The following is a 13662-nucleotide window of genomic DNA, read 5'->3' as shown; positions in this document are numbered from 1 at the left end:
CAACTTGGATTTTATGGTTGCAGCAGATACAATTAACTGTCTCTGGAAACATCTTCCAAGTCTAATACTGCATTACCTTTTCTCTTGAATCACTTATGTCTGTGTTAATATTGGATATTTCTAAGGAGGTGGCAATTGTCCTGATCAGAAATATATTTTAAGTGGCCTTTCAAAAAGCCAGAGATAAAAGAGCAGAGAGGAAATTATCTGCTTCTTATCTGAAGGATAATGAAAAGTGAAGAATGATGACACTCTCAGTGAGCTAGGCCAGATGTCATAATTAGTGTAGCTCATTATAAGCATTTTAGAGCTAAAATAGAGCACAGAAATAATCTAAACCTCTTTTTCTTTCTTTCTTTCTTTTTTCTTTTTTTGGCTGAGCCTGAAGCATACCAAAGTTCTTAGGCCAGGGATGGAACCCAAGCTACAGATGTGACAATGCTGAATCTGTAATGTCCAGGCCACCAGAGAACTCTTAAACCTACTTTTGAATTTCATAAATGAGGTACTGTTGTGAAATGGCTACCCAAATTAGTCAGCTATGCAGTGAGGCTTCAAATCTGTATCTCAAGAACTCTCTTGCAGCTGCTATTGCTGAATGGAGTCAGATGTTCTCGTACCAAACTAGCTGTTACTTGTATTTTATCCTCTAAGTGTACTTGTATAACATTTCCTGGCTTATAATTGAGATGATTTGGAAATCTTATGATTTACATTTTTATAGAATTTTTGAGGCCTGTAGATGTATGTAAGTTGGAAATGTCTTTGTTACCTGTGAAAGGGGCTGATTTCTCACAAATCGATTCAGCATTTACCACTAATTCTAATGTGTTAGGGAGTAAACAAGGTAGCGCGGGCTATCAAGACTAGGTGTTGCTCATAGTGGCATTAAAAATGAAGGGAATTAGGGTAAAAGTTTTCTTGAGTTTCTGGCCCTGATCCATCAAGCAGTTGTTGATGAAATTCATTACCTTTGTGTCTTGTTAAAGGCAGAGACCTAGTTGAAAATCAGAGTTCTTTTGGAGAAAGATCAAGTCAACTACAGTAAAGATTATGGAGCAAGGGTTGGCTGACTATAGTCTGAAGCCCACTGGTTTTTGCAAGCTAACACTGGTTTTTCTTTTCTTTCTTTCTTTCTTTCTTTCTTTCTTTCTTTTTTTTTAAATTTTAGTGAAGTATAGTTGATCTACAATGTTGTGATAATTTCCGCTGTACAGCAAATTGATTCAGTTATTCATATATACACATCCATTTTTTTCATATTCTTTTCCTGTATAGATTATCACAGAATATTGGGCAGAGTTTCCTGTGCTATACAGCAATTTCTTGTTGGTCAGTCATTCCATATATATCACAGTGAGCATATACCAGTCTCAAACCCCTAGTCCATCCCTCCCCCAACCTGTCCCCTTTGGTAACCATAAATTGCTAATGATGACTTTTTTAAAAGTTAAATGGTTGAAAAAAATCAAAAGAAAAATACTTTATGATAGATGAAAATTATAAAAAATCCAATTTCACAGTCTATAAATAAAGTTTTATTGAAACACAGCTACATATACTCACTCGTTTATGTATTGTTTATGCACAAAAAAGCCAGAATTGAGTAGTTGTTACATAGGCTGGATGGTCCCACAGAATCTAAAATATGTAGTATTTGGATCTTTATAGTCAGAGTGCCAGGCCCTGTTATAAAACATCAAGATTAGCTTATGTGTTGGAGTACTATGGCAATTTATGGATTTTTTGCTTACTAAAATCTCTAGCTGATTACTACTACATTTATTGAAAGATTCTCCACTGTTTTTTGCCTCTAGGACAACCCACAATAGTTCATTCATGACTGCTTTTCATGACTTCCTTTGCTTATTTTCCAGTGGTTCCTTTTGCCAGATAGATGAACAGACCAAAACCACACAGGAAGGTCTGTGGCTTTTCTAAAGAAGCTTTCTACAGATGGATGTGTTTGGCTTGGGTACCTCTCTAGTTGTAGAAACCTGGATTTTGCTTTGGTCTTTACACTAGAGCTTTGATTCAGATACATATAATATGATCCTCACTTTCCAAGTTAAAATGAACAAACACAATTATTGTTAGATCCATGCTTGTGTGAGGAAAATCTTAATCTTTCATATTTTTGCCAGGCATTTTAATAATGCTAGTTATGTTTCTCATGACTTTTAATTTTATATCAAAGTTAGCTGATGTATATTCTTTATTGGTTAGCCTTAAATATTTAAACCAATGTCTCTTTTTACATTAATCTTTTTGATAGAATAAACACATCAGTGCTGTTCTATCTCTTATAAAAGTTATTTCCCCCATCTTTGCAGCTGTGGTTACTTGATGTCGTTCACTTGGGGCTTGTATAAGAAGGGGGTGGCCCTACTACTTTGTAAGAAGTCCTAGCCTTGCAGCCACTGAGAGCTTTGGGTCCTGCCACCATTGCCACCATTCTTTTCAAGCATAGCAAACAGGTGTTTTCTATCTAGAAATCAGCTTTCTCTGAGAGTTTGGATTTAAGTAAAGCAGATCTTCTATCCTGTTTCACCTTGCCTTTGGTCATGGTTGAGCTTTTGTGCATGGTGAGGATGATTTTTAACTTTGTCTTGGAAAATGTATAGCATGGTTCTGGGTCATGGTATTGAGCTGAACAGTTGCCTTCTTATATCATAAACCTGTTTTGTTACCTTGATGCTTCTCTGTTAGCTTACTTAAAAGTTTTGGGCTCATGCTGTTAGAGACTTCTTTGGGCAGAGAACCCTTTTTGCAGTGGAGTGGTCTCACATAATGGAATAGGTCATAGGGTAATTGTGCAGTTCTGTAAGCAAAGCCAATGAAAGTGGAAGGAATGTGAAAAAGAAATAGGCAGAGGCAGGCTGGAGTAGGTGGTAAGAAGCATGGGAGAGCAGCAACTTGACTTCTTTAGTAAGACTGAGAGTAAAGGGAAGTTATTCTGACTGAGAGTAAACTGACTCATTAAGACATTTGGACTTAACTGACTTGTTGGTGAGGAAGGTGAGAATAGAAACTGGAGGGAAAACTCCATATTTTCATTTCTGAAATAACAGGATGAGTTTTTTTTTGTTTTTTTTTTCTTTTTTTTTTTGTTTTTTGCCATTTCTTGGGCCACTCCCATGGCATATGGAGGCTCCTAGGTTAGGGGTCCAATCAGAGCTGTAGCTGTCAGCCTATGCCAGAGCCACAGCAACTTGGGATCCGAGCCGCGTCTGCGACCTACACCACAGCTCACGGCAACGCCGGATCGTTAACCCACTCAGCAAGGGCAGGGATCGAACCCACAGCATCATGGTTCCTAGTCGGACTCATTAACCACTGCGCCACGACGGGAACTCCAGGATGAGCTTTTATAATCTAACCCTGGGTCAGGGTTTTAAAATGTGCAATAAGTGAGTTATTGTATGGGTCGGAAATATGTATTATGGTAAATGGTTTCAGGTTTAAGAGGAAAGGGTGAAATGGGAGCTAAGTTCGTTCTCCTTCTCTGAGGAGGGTGAAGGGCTGTGGACACACCCAGCAGGAACTACTCTAGGTAGCATAGCCATGACAGGGAAAGAGAAGAGATCTATCTCAGTCCCTGAGCTGTCATCTGCAGAAAACTTGGCACTCCCGGTCCAGGCTGTCTCAATCATGTTTTGAAAGGAGGGGTCACCTTCAGAAGCTTTATAGCTGGCACTCAGGCCTTGTTGACCTAAGAGGTAGGACCCACCAGGCCATGAAGCATCCAGTAGGAAGGGCCTCCAACAGTTATTTCTCTTGTGTTTTATGAGTGTTGGTCTGTTCACCCCTAGGCTGAGTTAATGGGGCCTATCTCGAGAGGAACAGTGCTTGAGCAGTTGGAGAAATCAGCCATTCAATGTAAATGCACTGGATTTGGACAATACATGCTGACTCCCTGGTTTCCCACCCTTGAGGTGGGACTGTTCCCAAAGCCCTAGGATGAAAGAGGGGATGGTGTGGGCTAGAGAAGCAAGAAGAGCTACCTTCTGGGAGTTACATGAGTTTTCTCAGGCAGCTGTAACTGGTTTAAGGTAGGATCCTAGATCCTTAGAGTTGGACTGGATTTTGGGAATCATCCAATTCATCCTCCTCATTTTGCTGGTCCAGGACTTATCCCAGGCTAGAAAGGTAATGAGCGGCAGTGTTGAGGCTAGACCCCAGGTCTGTTGATTCAATAACTATGCTTCTTCTGGCTTGGACTGTGAAGGGATAAATTGTAACATGGATCTGGGATGGGATTTGGGGGTGCATTGTGGCCTGCTCATAAGTCAGTAAGTTGCACTTAGGACAGTAGTCCCTTGGCCATAGGCTAGAACAGGTGACCTACAAAGAACCTCTGACTCCTGTGACTTGTAACTGTGTGTTGAAGAGGACTGTGATGTGATTATTTCTTTGTCTGAGGGGTGCACCTAGGTATACTAGTGAGTCTTCTTTGCTGAGGGTAGATGGGGCTAGAGAAGATTTTTGGGGAGGAAGGCAGCGGGATCTAGTTGAAGATGTACTCATCCTGAAGCTGCAGTCAGAAGAACCTGCTCAGACTCTTTTAGAGGCCAGACAAGTAGTTATCTACTGTGGCATTTGGAAACTGGAAAGTAGAGATGGAGGGCCTCAGTGGTTGCTGGGAGGGTGGGGGTAGTACATAGTACAGGTCCTTTTATGGTTATAGCATTCTGCACTTGAGTACTTATTTCTGCTTAACTGACTAGTGCAACTCTCATTTTAAGCTAGCACAATAACTCTACACACTATCCCTTTCATTTATTTATCTTTTTAATTTTTCCATATGTTGGGTTTGAACATACACTATAAAAAGAATTTTTTTAAACTCTGACTGAAATATTGGGCAAACTGCAGGGTTGGTTTTATTGGAAAAAATGAACCTAGTTTTTGGAAATGATTTTTCTTGTTCTACTTGCATTTGCTCTATGGAGGTGGTTTGTGTAGTGGTTAATAAGCATAAGGACTCTGAGTGAAGCTACTTGGGTTGAATCCTGGCTCTTTTATGTATAGTGTGTAATTTTATTTAAATTATTACCCTCCATGCCTCAGTTTAAAATAAGGATAATAACTCACAGAGTTGTTGTGAGGGTTAAATAAGTTAATACATGAGTTAGAACAATGCCCAGTCTACATTAACTGATGTTTACAAATTAGCTGTTATCACGTCCCAAGAGGTTGATCTAAGCCATTTATCATACAACTTATAAGGTAGTTGAGGCTCAGATGGTTTTAAAAACTTAAGATCATCCAGCTAAGAAGTGGCTAAGGTATGTCTTAAACCTTCTTTATCTGATGCAAGGCCTAACTCTCAACCACTCTTTCTGAGGTGTGCTAGATCAGCTAACTATAGATTGCAGGTTTTACAGCTATCTACCCATCTACCCAACTATACATATATCTTCTATTTACAAATTTGGATTTTTCTTTATGTTCTCATTTTACTAATAAATACATTTCCTTAAAAATATCTGTGACTTAAGAATTATAAAATATACAAGATAAAAATTTTTTAAATTGCTCTTAAAATAATGTTACTCAAATATTAGATAAGAACTGTAAAAATCCATGCTAACAGTTATAAATTGTGAAAGGCTAAAATGTCATTTCATGTGACATGTGATAATGGCTATCTGGGTTTCCACACACTGGTAAGTTGTGTGGAAATTGACAGTTATTATTAAGCATTTTAAGCCTATCATTTTAAAACAATCATGGCATTAATGTTTTAACCATTCGCACATTTTAATTACCAGGAAGAAACTATATCAAATTTTTATAGCTGATAGAAAGCTCCCCAGTCCCTACCCTAGATTGAAATAAAGAGAATTAAGGCCTGAGAAGTCAGACAGGGCTGCTTAGCAACAGTGACAGGTGAGGTTGATGAGAATTAACAGCTTTTGACTGTTAGCAGAATGGTGGTGTAATGAGATCGGCTTATGGTAATAAAGCATTGACTAGCTGGCTGAATGAAATGATGCTTTCTCATTTATTTCATAAAATTATTAATGATATTTAGCTCAGAATGTTTAGATTTCTGTAATATTCATACTTTTGATATTTTATTAAAATATAAATATTTAAAATATTCTATAAAATTTTATTTTATAGACTCATATTGTGTATTGTCAGCTTTGTAATTATCTTATGGAGAAACTTATTCACTGGAAAGGAAAGTAGCAGAATAAAAGCAAAACAAAACATCCCACTACTCTAGTAAAACCACTTGAAACAACCAATTCCTTATCTTTTTCAAAATAGCTGCAATTTAGGGAAATATTAATCTGTCTGTAAATTGAAAATTGTCCAACCATCCAGGTTACTCAGAAAAAAAAAAAGCTGTTAAAAATTTTAATAAATTTTAATGGCAATTAAGCCATTTCTATCTTGTCTCTGGCAAGGTGTAAAGAATTGTTGTATGAAGCAGCCATTATTAGGGTTTCTTTAAAGTTTTAGCCAGGGCAGAGTGAAGATCAAAACAATTGGCAGTGAAGGAAAAGATGGCTCAGGGCATGTGGCAATATGACATTAAAGATTACATCAGATACAGTCTGTCTCGGAATGACCATATGTCCTTTCCATCTGATGTCTGTTTCAGGACTCAAGGAAATGAATTAAAGGTTTTGGATATGCTTTAAAAGAGTGTTCCTTCATCACCTGTATTAGGTTTGTTTACAAATCAGATATGTTTCAAATGGATCAAATGTGCATACTAACAAAATTGTATTTTTCCTAAAAATTTGGATGTTGATTCCTTTTAGGTTCTGTGGATTTGTAACATTGAGTCCTAGGATGAAGTATAGATATCTTGTGTTCTTTTCACTTAGAGAAAGAAGAGAATTTTTTTCCCTGGTTTTAAGCTAAATACAGGAATGAAATGGAAAGAAATAATAGAAGAAAGACTTTTGTAGGGATGACTTTTAAAGAAAAGGCAAGAATTCCCTTGTAATTAAGGATCTGGTGTTGTTACTGTAGCAGCCTGAGTCGCTTCTTCTGTGGCACGGGTTTTATCCCTGTCCTAGGAACTTCCATGTGCCACAGGGAAGGCCAAAAAAAAAAAAAAAAAAAACAAACCAAAAACCAAAAACAGGCAAAGGAGACCATGGCCGTTGCAACTTGAATCGAGATAAGCAGAAGTATGTGTGTGCTCCATGTCACATGGCAGGAGGCTTCCCCCAGAGCAGTCTGCCTGTCCAGGGAGCTGTTTCATTTTGTGTCTGATAGAATTTTACTTTGGAAAATCCCCAGTTCCCTGCCTATTGCTTCATTATGGATTATACAGGTAAAGTTAAATTTAAACTATTTTTCAGCCATGTAGAGTTACTTAAAACACACTATTTTGAATTAATATCTTAAAATTAACATTGGTTATATTTGTACATGAATGTATTTTAAAAATTGTGCATGAGTTTATTCCTGGGTATGTATGAATTTATTTTATACAAATTGCAATTAAGTGAATTTGTTTTTTTTTTATTACTCAAATGAATTTATCACATCTGTAGTTGTATAATGATCATAACAATCTGATTGCGATTAAGTGAATTTCTTAAGGGAAACATTTAAGGGAATTTCTCATACATACCTTTATTATTTATTCTATTTCATTTTGAGTCATACTCAAACAGACTTAAACTGCAACCCATAATTAATCTGCATTTCTGCCCTCTGGCTTAGAAGTTTTAGAGTGCAAACATCTGAGTTCAAATGATGTCATAGAATAAAATATACACCCAGTCTACAGAGTCTGTAAAACATTTTTGGCATTGTGGTAGTTTTGTTCATGTATGTAGCCCAGTCTTTTAGATGGAGTCGATATAAGGAAGTGAATTGGAGAATTTCAGTTTTTATCTTAAATTTTTTGAGTTTAACTAGCCTGTTTCCTTTTTAAACTGCTGAGCCTGTTCTTAGTTTCTAGTTTCACTGAATGGTAAATTGGTACAAGAATAAAGTTAAGTTAACCATGGGTGGTATTTCTTTTTTAAAATCTTTTTTTAAATTACAGTTGATTCACAATGTCGTACCGATTTCTGTGGTGTTTCTTGATGAGTAAGTGGGGGATTCACTTAGCTTGGATGAAGTGAAGGCGGGTTAGGGAGGTGAGGTGGTGATAAGGAGATAAGGACATAGGTCTTTGCCCCAAATTTGTGCAACTAATTCAAAATTATATTACCCTAATTTTTAACTTTTGGGTAATGGTGGCACTGTTTTCTGGCAGATTCTTTTTAAACTAAACAACAGAGATTTTTGGAAGATTTTTCCACCAGGGCAGAGACCTGCTTTCCATACCCCAAATAATGACAAAATCCCAGTGTGCATTTAAATTAACACTACTTACAGTATGTTCCTTTATAAATGACATCTTTTGATCTATGGCAAGATAATTAAGTATGGTGGGAAAATCAAATTTTTGTGAAGTGTTCATTTAAAATGCAGTTTTATGAACTTGTTATGCAAAGGACTTCCATGGTGAATATTTTTGGAAGCTAAAACATTTAAGGAGTTCCAGTTGTGGCATAGCAGAAACGAATCCTGCTAGGAACCATGAGGTTTCGAGTTCAACCCCTGGCCTCGCTCAGTGGGTTAAGGATCCCATGTTGCTGTGACCTGTGGTATAGGTCGAAAACAGGGCACGGATCCCTCGTTGCTGTGGCTGTGGTGTAGGACGGCAGCTCTGATCAGACCCCCAGCCTGAGAACCTCCACATGCTGCGGGTGCAGCCTTAAAAAGACAAAAGACAAAAGCAAGCAAACAAACAAAAAAAACCCCCACACATTTTAAAGTAATTAATTACCCCAAATATCTTTTTTCTCTAAATCCGTATTTTCCTATTTTAGAGTTCTTTTAAAGCATGTGGTATAGTAGTCTCTCTTTCTTTTTCTCTCTGGATTTTGAATTTTTTTTCCATATTGCATTAGTGTACCAGGATTTTGTTCTAGGGCTCTGAGATAGAATATACTTACCAGTTAGAAGTCTAACTATATGTGTGGCATTGTGTTGAAGTAGAATGGAATACTCTTTATAGACATATACAAAGAAATCCAATTTCTAAAATCCTACCAGGGAGCTTTACTAAGAGGTATGTTTTTAATTATAAATGTGTACCTTTTTCCCAAAGAGCAGAATCATTGATTTTTTTTTCATTTATCTATAGTTTATATATTGCCATTAAAACACTCTCTGCTATTTTAAAGTAATACTTTTTATCTTTTTGTTGTTGTTGTTGTTGTTGTTGCTATTTCTTGGGCCGCTCCCACGGCACATGGAGGTTCCCAGGCTAGGGGTGGAATCGGAGCTGTAGCCACCGGCCTACGCCAGAGCCATAGCAACGCTGGATCCGAGCAGCTCACGGCAACGCCGGATCGTTAACCCACTGAGCAAGGGCAGGGACCGAACCCGCAACCTCATGGTTCCTAGTCGGATTCGTTAACCACTGCGCCACGACGGGAACCCCTAAAGAAATACTTTTTAAACATATGGATGGCATTTTAAAAGACACAACTTCAACATGCTAAATAGACACCAGGAGGAATACTAAGAGAGTAAAACTTTCATGTGAACAAAGGTGACCATTCCAGAGAAATTCTAGCTATGAAACTTTGAAAATTAGTTATTGTATGTACTCTGGAGAGAATATGTGGTTTAAGTTCTTACTGCATTTATAGATAACATTAATTAGTTATCTGATGTGGTAGGAAGCTATTTTGAGTGCCGTCTTCTATGGTGGTCTTTATAAACATTTACATATTTGCAAATATAGGTATATTTAGTTTATTAAACTTTGAAGAGAAGAACACATATGTTTTCAGTTCATGGGAGAGTAAATTCTTTTGCATTAGAAAAGAGAATTTATTTTGCTGTCAGCACAGTTCAGCACGACCACTTTTATAGAATGACAGCATCGTAGCACTGAAGGCGGTATCTTCTAATAGAAAACCCAGTTTTGATGATTCAAGAATAGATTTGTTTTATTTTTCTGGAAAGCGCTTCCCCCATGTGGTTTCCCTTCAGTTTTTTCACGTTTCTGTTGAAATGTCATCTTTTTAGGGTGGCATTACCTGACAGTTTTACTTAAAATAATCTTCACATTCAATCACTCCTCATCTTCAGATTGCTTTTATCTTTCTTTATAACACATACCATCACTTGATATATTGCATATTTGTCCATCTCACCCACAGAATGTAAGCTCTGTGGAGGAGAGAATTGGTTCATAGTTTACCCCTAGAATGCAGAACAATAGGCTCCCAGGAGATAGTTGTTGAGTCAGTTTATGAATGGGACTTCTTTTAAAAGTTACTATTGACTTTCAGATTTTTTCGCTATTATCTTTACTAGCAACATTCTAATTTAACAATAATTATTTGACCATTAAATTATTTTGAATATCCATCCTTCTTTCATTGCTAATTTTACCCTGAAATTTCAATACTCACTTTACTAATGGAAGGGCAGGGTCCCAGGCTGGCTGGCAAGCAGGCAAGCATTATTAGATATAGTTGATAATTGTAAGATCGCTTTAGTTTTGGAATGTATTATGTGATTTTTTTTTTGGAGGGGCATGGAGGACATCAGTCATTCCTTCTTCCTTTATTTTCCTTTGTTATCTTTTCCTAAGGCAGCAATTTACATTTGTTTTTATTCTCTGAGTTCATGCCAGCTGCCCAGAGGAGAAAATGGGAGCAGACTAAAATTTTGGTATATATTTTGTCAAATATGGGTCGTCAATGATATGGATCACAATCTTCTAAAGTGTTTAGAAATGCCTTAGGTTTCCAGAGGTTATAGAACCCTTGATAGGAGTGAGAGGTTGTCATACGTCCAGTTTTGCTGGCAAGTGAGACCTGATGTTTTTAACATACTGATCCTGCTGTAGTTATCGAAAATGTAGATTTCATTTTTAAAAATATTGCAGTTTTAACTTACTCTTAGAAGTCTGTGCCAAGAAATAAATATAGGCACTCAGAAGAATCTATTTATATATGCATACTTATACCCTCATGTATGAGCTGAAGAAAGTTACATCAATGAGTTGGAAAACACTTGTTGCATATAGACTGTGGCCTCTGATGGAAAGTACAGTGGTCCCTAGGTATCTGTGGGAGATTGGTTCCAGTACTGCCCCCACCCCCAAATCCAAGGATGCCCAAATCTCTTATATAAAATGGTGTACTATTTGCATGTAACCTATATACACCTCCTCTGCATATTTTAAATCATCTTGAGATTACTTATAATACCTAATCCAATGTAATCTTTAAGTAAATTGTAAATACAGTGTAAATGCTATGTTAATAATGTGCATCAAATTCAAGTTTTACATTTGGAACTTTCTGGATTTTTTTCCCCCTAATATTTTGATTCACGATTGGTTGAAATGCAAAACTCGTGGATACAGAGGGCTGCCAGTATCTCTCACCCAGGGATCATTTTCTCATTCTGCTTTTCCTCTTGCCTTTCTGCTGGCCACAGGCCACATCCACCCTCATTTGTATGACTATTCATGTGCAATATGTGGCATGCAATTTAAAATAGATCTTATGTAAGGTGATATTGTTGTGTCAACCCCTTTAAAGTGTATTGCCCTTTCCCACTTCCTACAGTTATATCTCAATTCCATTATTGATATAGGCATATCTCATTTTATTGAGCTTCTCTTTATTGCTCTTTGCAGAAATTGCATTTTTTTTTTATGATTGTAAGTTTGTGGCAACCCTGCCTTGAGCAAATCTATCAGCATTATTTTTCCAACAAATTTGCTTACTTTGTGTGTCTGTGTCACATTTTGGTAATTCTCACAATATTTCAAGCTTTTAAAATTATTGTTATATTTGTTATGGTGCATGCAATCAGTGATGTAACTGCTACAGCTCGCTGAAGGATCAGATGATGGTTAGCATTTTTTGGCAATAAAATATTTTTAAATTAACATTTTTTAATATTTTAAATATAGTTGATTTACAATGTTCTGTCAGTTTCTGCTGGACAGCAAAATGATCCAGTCATACCCATATGTATACATTCTTTTTCTCACATTATCCTCCATCATGTTCTATCACAAGTGACTAGATAAGAGTTCCCTGTGCCATACAGCAGGATTTCATTGCTTATCCAATCCAAACATTTTTTAAAGACATAATACGGTGGCCCACTTAATAGACTACAGTACACTGTAAATATAACTTTTATATGCACCAGGAAACCAAAAAAAGAAAAATGTGTCACTTGCTTTATTGTGGTGATCTAGAACCAAACCCATACTATCTCTAAGGTATGCCTGTATTCTCCACTGGTTGTTGTCCTGGACCACTTATTTTGGGAGAGATGCATTTTTCTTAATTTTTGCAGTTTTTGGTGTAGTCCTTTCTGTCATTTTTTAGTTTTTATGGTGACCTTTCTATTTTAAGAATTTTCTTCTGCACATTTCCAATTTGTTTCTATTTTCCTTCCATTTCAATTGAATTCTTAAAATATAATTTTGAGAATTTTTTTTCTTTGAGAGGCATTATGGAAAATAGTTAAGAGCATATACTTTGGAACCAAACTGCCTGTGTTTTCATCCTAGCTAGTTGTTTAGTAACTTGCATGACCACCATCTCTCAATTATAGATAATAATTGTATCTACCTTGTAAGACATTATGATGATTAAATAAGCTAATAGATATGAAGTTCCCAAAATAATACCTGGCACAGAGTAAATACTCAGTAAATATTAGTTATTATTATTCTTTCCTACAACAAAATATTCGTTCTTATGTGGCATCATTGCAGTTTCTTCATAATGGCTCACCATTTTCAGTAAGATAAAGGTCAGATTACTTGCATGAAGTATGCTACACTCATACAGTGAAATATTATGTAACCTTTTAAAGGATGGGATGGACCTACATATAATGACTGGAAGAACTATTAATCATATTTTTAGATAATAATTTGCAGTTCCACAGTCATATCAGAATTCACTGTTTAAAAAATGTTATATAAAGACTTGTCTTTTAAATTTAAGAAAATATTGAGAAAATGTATATACCTTAGATGAATGGATGGAGAGTAAACTTGAGCTCTTGAACTTTCTATTTTACATGATGTTAAAAGTGGGATTATTGAAAAATACACACATGCACACTTTTTGAGTATTTCAGTATTTTTGAAATATTTGAAAAAAACTTTGCTTGTGTTGGATAGACATTCTAATGAATGTCTGTACACTTCTAGCTTTAAAAAAAGATTTCTAAGAGTGAAGCAAGACTTTTGTTTGTCAGGTGAATCAAGAGACAGTATCTTCTTTGTGTTGTGTGAAAAAGAAATATATTTATTGGTCATAAATGCCCACTTGCACATGGTGTACATAGATGTGTGCATGTAGCCTTAACATGACTAAGTTACTCTAGAAAATGACAGGATTTCTCATAAGGCAAAATGAAGAAAAATAAGGCAAAAGAAACGGGGGCGGAACACAACATGTAACTCAACTATACGCCAATATAAAATAAAAATTAAATAAAATAAATGAAATGGGCAAAAAAAGAAGTGGGGTAGGAGAAACATGTATACATAAATATATTCCTAGAGTGGTGTTTTTCGCATTTGAATAATAGTTGCAAAATAACTAATAGTATATTCACTAGCATTTGAATGCTGTG

At 36.2% G+C, this 13662-nt stretch overlaps 1 protein-coding gene across 7 annotated transcripts in view; it reads left to right on the top strand.

Annotated features, from left to right (window-relative positions):
• The window catches only part of ST7 (suppression of tumorigenicity 7), a 259456-nt gene that overhangs the window by 44336 nt on the left and 201458 nt on the right, over positions 1–13662 (top strand). The window lies entirely within an intron of this gene.

This window comes from Phacochoerus africanus, chromosome 16 (genome assembly GCF_016906955.1).
Source record: "Phacochoerus africanus isolate WHEZ1 chromosome 16, ROS_Pafr_v1, whole genome shotgun sequence".
In the NCBI taxonomy this organism is placed as follows: domain Eukaryota; kingdom Metazoa; phylum Chordata; class Mammalia; order Artiodactyla; family Suidae; genus Phacochoerus; species Phacochoerus africanus.
The sequence above is the reverse complement of the archived record's forward strand: the minus strand, read 5'-3'. Positions and strand labels throughout refer to the sequence as shown.